Here is a 7,725-nt window from a genome sequence, read left to right on the forward strand (position 1 = left end):
CAACCACATCGGAATTAATTACAGCGAAACTACAGAATAGCCATCATTGGGAATCACCCAAAGTCTAGCTGAATAGAAGTCCTTCAACTGGGGACACACAGAAGAGGCCACCTCGAGACTAGAAAAAAAGAACAGTCATTTCAAAGTATTGTCCCACAGATTACTTGCTGGTCCTAAAGGAAGAAACTTCTCAATAAAGGGATCAGCTGTCACCAGTGGGACCTGTCAATCAGCCTTCTATCACTAAGGCAAAGAGCTCAGGCATAGAGGACGCCCTGACTTTTGTGATAGGGAGGAAGCGTCATTACCCGTGGAGTGTTTTTGCCAGTATCGTCAACCTGAATTTAATCAGGCCTGTAGATCTAATTTCTAGTTTACAGGAAACACAGGATAAACAACACAAGGAGGAAGCAATCAGAGAAATCTAGAAGGTGGGACATGATGTCTGTAATTTATTTAAAATGTTTTAACAATTCAACTACTCAATGGCATAGGGGGGAAAAGTTATCCTAGATTTAAATGAGACTTAAGAAACATAACCAAACACAACATGTAGACCTTATTTGGATCTGGTTGGAACAAACTAATTGCAAAAGAAGCCTTTCGGGGGACAATTAGGGAAATTTGAATATGGGCTGGTTATTAGATCATTTTAAAGAATTATTGTTAGTTCTGTAAGGGGTGATCATAATCTTGTAGCAAGAAAACTTCCTGAAGTATTTAGGGGTGAACAGTCATGAAAACTCTAAATCACTTGACAATATTTTAATAAAAATGATAAACATGCTAAAATGTTAATAATTATTAACATAATTACCCATCTAGGTAATGGGCATATAGGGTATCATTTTACTATTCTCTACTTCTCTTTCAGTTTGAAATGTGCTTAATAAAAAATATTTTTTAAAATGGATTTGAATGCCAACTATATACTAGTCACTGGACTATGGCAAAACTTAATGTGGTCCTTGTCTCCATGAATCATAGAGAGTGGTAAGGGAGAGGTGAATAATCAATTAATCACACTAATATATGAATAGTGACAAGTAGATGAAAATGCTTTGAAGGAAAGTACATAGGTCTTGAGGGGTTAAATGATGGAAGCCGACCTGGTCACAGTCTGGAGGGGTGGGAAGAGGTTTTCTCCGAGGCAGGATTGATTCAGTGGAGCTCTGAATAGGAGCAGGTGTTGGCCAGGCACAGGAGAAGGGAGGTGGGGGGAAAGTTCACAGTGGAAGGAAGGAACAGTGTGTGTTAAGGGAAAGAGAAGAGGGAGCTTTTTGCTTTAGACTCTTCAGCTGCGGGGTGGGCAGCTGAAGGGAGGATAGCACAGGGAGGTGGAGGTGAGGAGAACCTGTGGGTAGGATTGTCAGACTCAGGTAACCCTACCTGTGAGCCAAATTAATAGTTTCACTCTTCCTCCTGAAAGCAGTGGGAAGACATTAAAAGGGTTTGAACAAGGAGTAACGCAATCCAGTTTGTGGCTTGGAAAGATAACTGGTGGCTACGTAGAGGGCATGGCAAGATGTGGGGGTTCTGCTGGGGTGGGCTGGAGTAGAGGTAGGGAGAAACAGACATACGGTGTAATGGTGATGTGGCCCGTTGAGGTACCAGGATATGCCCGGATTTCTGGCTGTAGAAGTGGACAGATGGAGGAGACATATACTGAGAAAGGTTTCCCTGGAAGTGGACATGTGGCAGAAGAGGTGGATCGTCAATAGTTTGGGACAGGTTGAGTTTGCCGGGCTTTCGAAATGCCTGAGGTGGGCAGTGAGGTGTCTTTGTCAGAGCTGAGAGGAGAGGTGTGCGCTGAGTCATGTACGCTGCCCACCACTTTGGCTAGATGGTACTTGCGGAGTGGGCATGGAAGAGAGTCCAGAGAGAGAAGGGAGAAATTCTCCTGGCAGTTCGAGGAAGCCAAACTGAGCCTTGAGGAACCCTAACATTTGGGCTGAGGAGGGGAGAATGAGCTTGTGCTGAAGACCAAGAAAGGGTGACAAGTGAGGCAAGAGGACACCAGAAAAGCAAGGTGCCTGGAGGGGGAGGTGGGACTGGAAAGTTCCTAGAAAGAGGAAGTGGCCAATCATGTGGGATGCTGTTGAGAGGTCAAGATGGGAGGGCTGACAAGAGCCTGCCAGTTTTGATGAGATGGAGTCCACTGGGACCTCAACAAGAGCTATTTCGGTGGCAGCTGGAGGTGGAAGCAGATGGAAGTGGGTTGAGGAGTAAGTGGGAAGTGAGAAAAGGAAGACAGTGTGTAGACAGCTCTTGCAGGAAGTTTGGCTGTGAAAGGAAAGAGAGAGGGATGGGAACTAGAGCCCGTGGGGTCAAGGAAAGATTTGGCTTTTTAATGAGAGAGACGTGAAAGAGAGATAAGGGATGACTCTGAGAGGGCAGATGCGACAGGACCAACACCAGGGCACTTCCTCTACTTTACAGGAGTGGATGGCTGTTGATGGCTGGTAGTTAGCGGCAAGACAGGTCCTGGCCTTTATTCCTTGCCCATACTGTTTCATCAGCTGGAATTTTTCTCTCATGCCTCCTATGTCTATTCCTGTTGTTCACTATTTAGAACCTAAGTGGAAGGTTACCTTCTCTGAAGACTTCCCTCCTCAAGGTCATCCTCCCGGACCTTGATCATCCCTCTATTGCTACTTGTCAAATTAGCATGTAATGTCCATCTCTCCCACAAGACTGCATTTTCTGAGTTCCCCTGGCTGGGGCTTGCTATCAGCTGGGTGCTCAGTGACTGTGGATAAATAGATGAATGAACTCCTATAGACATGTCCTAGAAGTATAGCAGGGGGAGGGCAAGCCTGAAGTAATTCCTGGGATTGTGGAACAGGGATGAGAAAAGGGAATAAGCAAGAGAGGAGAAAAGGCTAAGCTACTGCAAAGAGCACTTGCATTTATCCAGTGATTCTATGGTCCAGGAGCTAAACATATGGGTTTCTCATTGAATCCTCACAGCCTCAGGAAGAATACTGACTGCTTGTATATTACTTGGTTTCCCCTAGTTTACTAGAATGCAAACTTCTGGGGGGTGGGTGTCTGTCTCGTTCACCACTGATCCAACACTAGATAGGCTCATAGACAGGGATGCCAAATGAAATATAGGATGTTCAGTTAAATTTGAATTTCAGAGAAACAATAAATCATTTTTTAGTATAAACATGTTCTGTATTTTGTGTTAAATTTGGCAATCCAGTACATAGTAGATGTTTAATAAATATTGTTGAATAAATGTTGCTTGATTACATGACACCCTGGGGATGCAATCAGCAAATTCCAGACTGGAAAATCTAAATGATAGTCTGTTAAGTCTATTATCTTCAACAAATAAGTTGCAAGGAGAAAATAAAAAGAGATAAAGGAATGTATGGATTAAAAGAGAGTTAAGAGGTATATCAAGCACTTGAAATCCTTCTTTGGATCTCAATTCAAATAAACTAAACAAATTACAAAGAAAAATATTATAAGATAATTAGAAATTATATTTGGCTATTTGATGATGTTAAAGGATAACTTAATTCTTTTTAGGTTTGATGATAGCATTGGGGTTATGTTTGCTTTTAAAGAGTCCTTATCTTGTAGAAATATGTATTAAAATATTTAGGAGTGAAATTATATGATGTCTGGGATTTGTTTCAAGATAATATGGGTTATGTTCTATATGTTTTTTTAAAATTATTTTTTCATCCTTGTGCATGGGCCATGCTAATCTCTGTATCCTTCCAATTTTAGCATATGTGCTGCTGAAGCGAGCACTGTGTTCTATATCCTAATTGTAGTGGTTACATGGGTGTATTCATTTGTGAACACTATTCGAACTGTACACTTAAAATGTGCATTTATTGTATGTGAATCATATATCAGTAAAGTTGATTTTTTAAAAATGGGAATAGGGGAGGAAGTGAGTGGGGTTATAAATAAAACAAGATTGGCCATGAGTTGATAAGTGTTGAAGTTGGGCGTTGGTTAAATAACTTGCCCCCAAAATCACATAACTGGTAAGATGATGAGTCTGGAATATGAAGAGACCCATCTGAGTTTATAACTTAAGCTGTTAACCCTGGGTGCAGATTTCCAGAAGGGGTAGAGCCAAGTGTGGGTATGGCTAGGGGGTTACGCAGCCCTTCTGGGCTGGAACAGACTTAGGGAATTCTAGAAGCGAGATGGGCAAAATGGTGGTGGCCACAGTGTAGTGGGGCAAGAAATGGCTTCCTTCTTAGATTCATTGTCATGGGGTAGACTCTCGGTTATGACTCTTAGATCATTGTCATGGGGTAGACTTGGGACCTGGCTGCCTGGCTCTGACACTGGCTAGCAGTGTGACCTTGAGCTAGTCACTTGAAGTCTCTGTCCCTCACTTTCCTCATTTATAACACAGCTATTAATAGGAATGCATAATGGTATAGCCAGTTTAGAAAATAATTTGGCAGTTTCTTCAAAAGTTAAGCAGAGATTTACTGTATGACCTGGAAATTCTATTCTTAACATGAAAACATATGTCCACACAAAGACTAGTATGCCAATGTTCATAACAGTATTTATTATTTATAATAACTGAAAAGTGGAAACAACCTAAATGTGATTGGATAAACAAACTGTGGTATGTCCATACTATGGGATACTACTCAGCAACAAAAAGAGACACACTACTAACACATGCTACAGCACAGATGAACCTCAGAAACATTATGCTTTTCTGAAAGAACTCAGAGGCAAAAGACCACGTATGGTATAATTCCACTCTATGACATGTCTAGAAAAGACAGCTCTAGAGAAACAGAAAGTAGATTAGTTACTGGGGGCTGGGGGTAGGAATGGACAGTTACTGCAAGTTGAGATAAGGGGTCTCTTAGGAAATGTTCTAAAATTGGATTGTGGTGATGGTCATATAACTGTAAATTTAATAAAAATCATTGAATTGAACACTTAAATTGGGTTATGTATGGCATATACAAATTTAGAAATATAGTATCTATCTTATAAAATTGTTATGGGGATTAAATAACAAAGTTCTTAGAACATTATGGGCTAGATGTCTGGGGCCAGTTCTCTGCTGTGACTTCCCCTGGGGAAAGGGCAACTAGATAGGTCCCCTGCTCCCAAATCCTCGAATAGACCTTTAGGTGAGACCTAGATGGGTCACGGAAGAAGAAGGACTGGCTTCCAGGTTCCTCGGAGTCCTTCCTATGCCTTGTTACAGAGCTGTCAGATGGGACCGAGCGTCCAGGCTTGTCGCCTTTTCTCTTTTGGAGAGGAGAGGTTCCTGAGAAGGGTGTTGCCTTCTCATCCCACAAGCTGAGGACGGGGTTGAGTGTCCTCTACTGTAGGCAGTGGGAATTGCAACAGCGGGGACAGCCCGCTTTCCCCATCCTGAGAATGTTGTGAGGTAGCTACTATTGTCCCCTCTTCACTGATAGAGACATTGAGACTCAGAGTGTCTAGGTGACCTGCTTGGGATTGCATAACAGACACCCCCAGACCAAGCCCTCTGAAAATGGATGCTTGATAACTCCAGGTCCTTTCAGCTGGAGAGTTAGACTAACTCCTACGGTTTGCAAAGTGCTTCCATACCTCCCTCCGGGCTATATTTCAAGGAGCCAGATAGAAGGTAGCGGAAGAAGGGAAATGGGAGGTGGAGGAGGAAATTACTCCTCTAGGAAAGGACTCTCAATAGTAACTATCCCCCACAAAGCCCCCAAACTCAGATTTGGGGGACTGGTGACTTTTGTAGTGAGAAGGCTCTGCCATAGATCTTCTGTAGGGAGAAGGCTCCGCCATAGATCTTCATTGTTATATAAGATTTATTCATTTATTCATAGCAAAATATTTCTTGAGTGTTCTCTCTTTGTGTCAACACCATGCTAGACAGAAAGGCAAAAATGATTGAGACTCTAGGAGGTAAAAGGAGTTTCTCAGTCCAGGTTCCTGCAGATGGGGCCCAAGCCCCCTTTCCAGGCATTTCAGCTGCCAGGAGGGTGGAATATAGTCGGATGGAAGCAGATGCCTCTCTGCCCCACAAGCAAAATAAATCGGCACTGCTGTCTCTTGGGATAAGAGTTCTCAGCACAGTCCCTCAGAAGAGACAGCTGTGAAGATCATCATCCTTCCAGAACTTTCCTCCGGTTTGTATGAAGGAGAAGTGGGGGAGGAGGTCAGGGCTTTGGGAGCACTTAGGAACACTGGAGTCTAGACCTGCAGCACCCCAGGATCTCCCCTCATGACAACTGCCCTGGAGATTTCTGTAGAAGATGCTGGGGGGTAAGGATTTTGAGCACCTCCCGAGTTAGTCAAACTCTAGTCACATCTTGGGGCCTTTACTTCTGGCAGGTGGGAGGTCAACCTTCCTGATTCCTTTCTACCCAAATGTTATTTGATGATAGGTAGGAAAAAAAAATGCTTGCATTGTCACCACCAGGAGGGTTAGGATGCAAGCCACATCATTTGTCTCCTTACAGAAACCCTCTCTTACCCCAGTCCCAGAATGAGATAGTTCTTCCTGTGACATCTCCCCAGGCTCTTTCCACATCCTTATTCTTTCCACACCCTTACTCAAAGCCATCATAACGATCTCTCTTTATATTTCTGGGAATGGGAGGTAGCTATATTTCAATAACCTGATTTTTATCAAGAGAGAAATATTCTGGGGGTTCATTAATTCACTTACAAATATTTATTGAGCACCTATTATGTCTGAGCACTATTCTAGGTAGTGGGGATGCAGTACTGATTAAGACAAAGTTCTTAGCTCATTTCCAGACTAATTGGAGAGACTGACAATAAAGAATAAATACGTTCAGAATTTCATATCACAGCAAGGTATACAGAAACTAAAGAAGGGTAAGGGGATAGACCATGCTGTGGGGAGGTGGTTCTCCATTATAGGGGGTTTTATTGGGGAGTCACTTTGTCTTCGCTTTACTCTTTTGGAGGAAATAAGAGTAAGGGTCTATGTGTGCCTTCTTCTGGCCTCCTCAACCCATTTTGGCAGCTCAGGACTCAGAGGGCAGTCTTGGGAATGGAGGTGGGCTGCAGAGCCAGCTGCTCAGATTTTGGTCGAGAGGCCGTTTAGAAATCGCATTAGAAAAATGGAAACAGGTACTGAGAAAGTCTATCGTCTTCCGCGGTATAAATACCCCTCTCCCCGAATGTGTTTTCCTTTGTTCATCTGGCACACACTTACTCAATTCCTAACTACTTGTTCAAGATTTTTTGAGCCCATTGTATGCCAGGCACTGTTCTAGGGGACTGGAACCGAGAGGTTGAACACATTCTCTGCCCGCAGGAATCTCAGCTGTGTAAAGCTTGTAAACCACCACCGCCGCATTTCATTTTTTCCGTCAACATTGTTTTTGAGATTCATCTGTTGATTCGTATAGCCCACAGAGGGTAAATATGTACATTCCCATTTTACAGATGCGTAAACCGTGACTGCTAAAGGAAAAAAATGAATTGCTTTGCGAAGACTAAATGTCGGGACACCACCCAGCCACGTGCAGAGGCACATTTCGCCCTGGCAATCCCACCCGCGCACGCTCCCTCCTTCGCTGGCTCCCAGCCGCCGCCGCGCCGGGTCCACGTGTGTGTATCTGTGAGCCGAATGGGGACGGGGGCGGTGCCGCCGGAGGGGTGGGGTCCGGGCAACGTCACAGGCTTGCTACCCAATCAGCGGCGGGCTCGCGGCCCCGGCGCTGGTATTGGGGCAGCGAGGGGGCA

The 7,725-nt window shown here is 43.8% G+C and overlaps 1 non-coding gene across 1 annotated transcript; it reads right to left on the reverse strand.

Annotated features, from left to right (window-relative positions):
• Positions 1 to 3,664: 3,664 nt before the first annotated feature.
• Positions 3,665 to 3,768, reverse strand: LOC111733485. Its single transcript, XR_002778007.1, has one exon. It is a non-coding gene; the product is annotated as a U6 spliceosomal RNA (small nuclear RNA).
• Between the last annotated feature and the right edge of the window lie 3,957 nt (positions 3,769 to 7,725).

This window comes from Pteropus vampyrus, unplaced genomic scaffold (assembly GCF_000151845.1).
Source record: "Pteropus vampyrus isolate Shadow unplaced genomic scaffold, Pvam_2.0 Scaffold570, whole genome shotgun sequence".
Classification (NCBI taxonomy): Eukaryota; Metazoa; Chordata; class Mammalia; order Chiroptera; family Pteropodidae; genus Pteropus; species Pteropus vampyrus.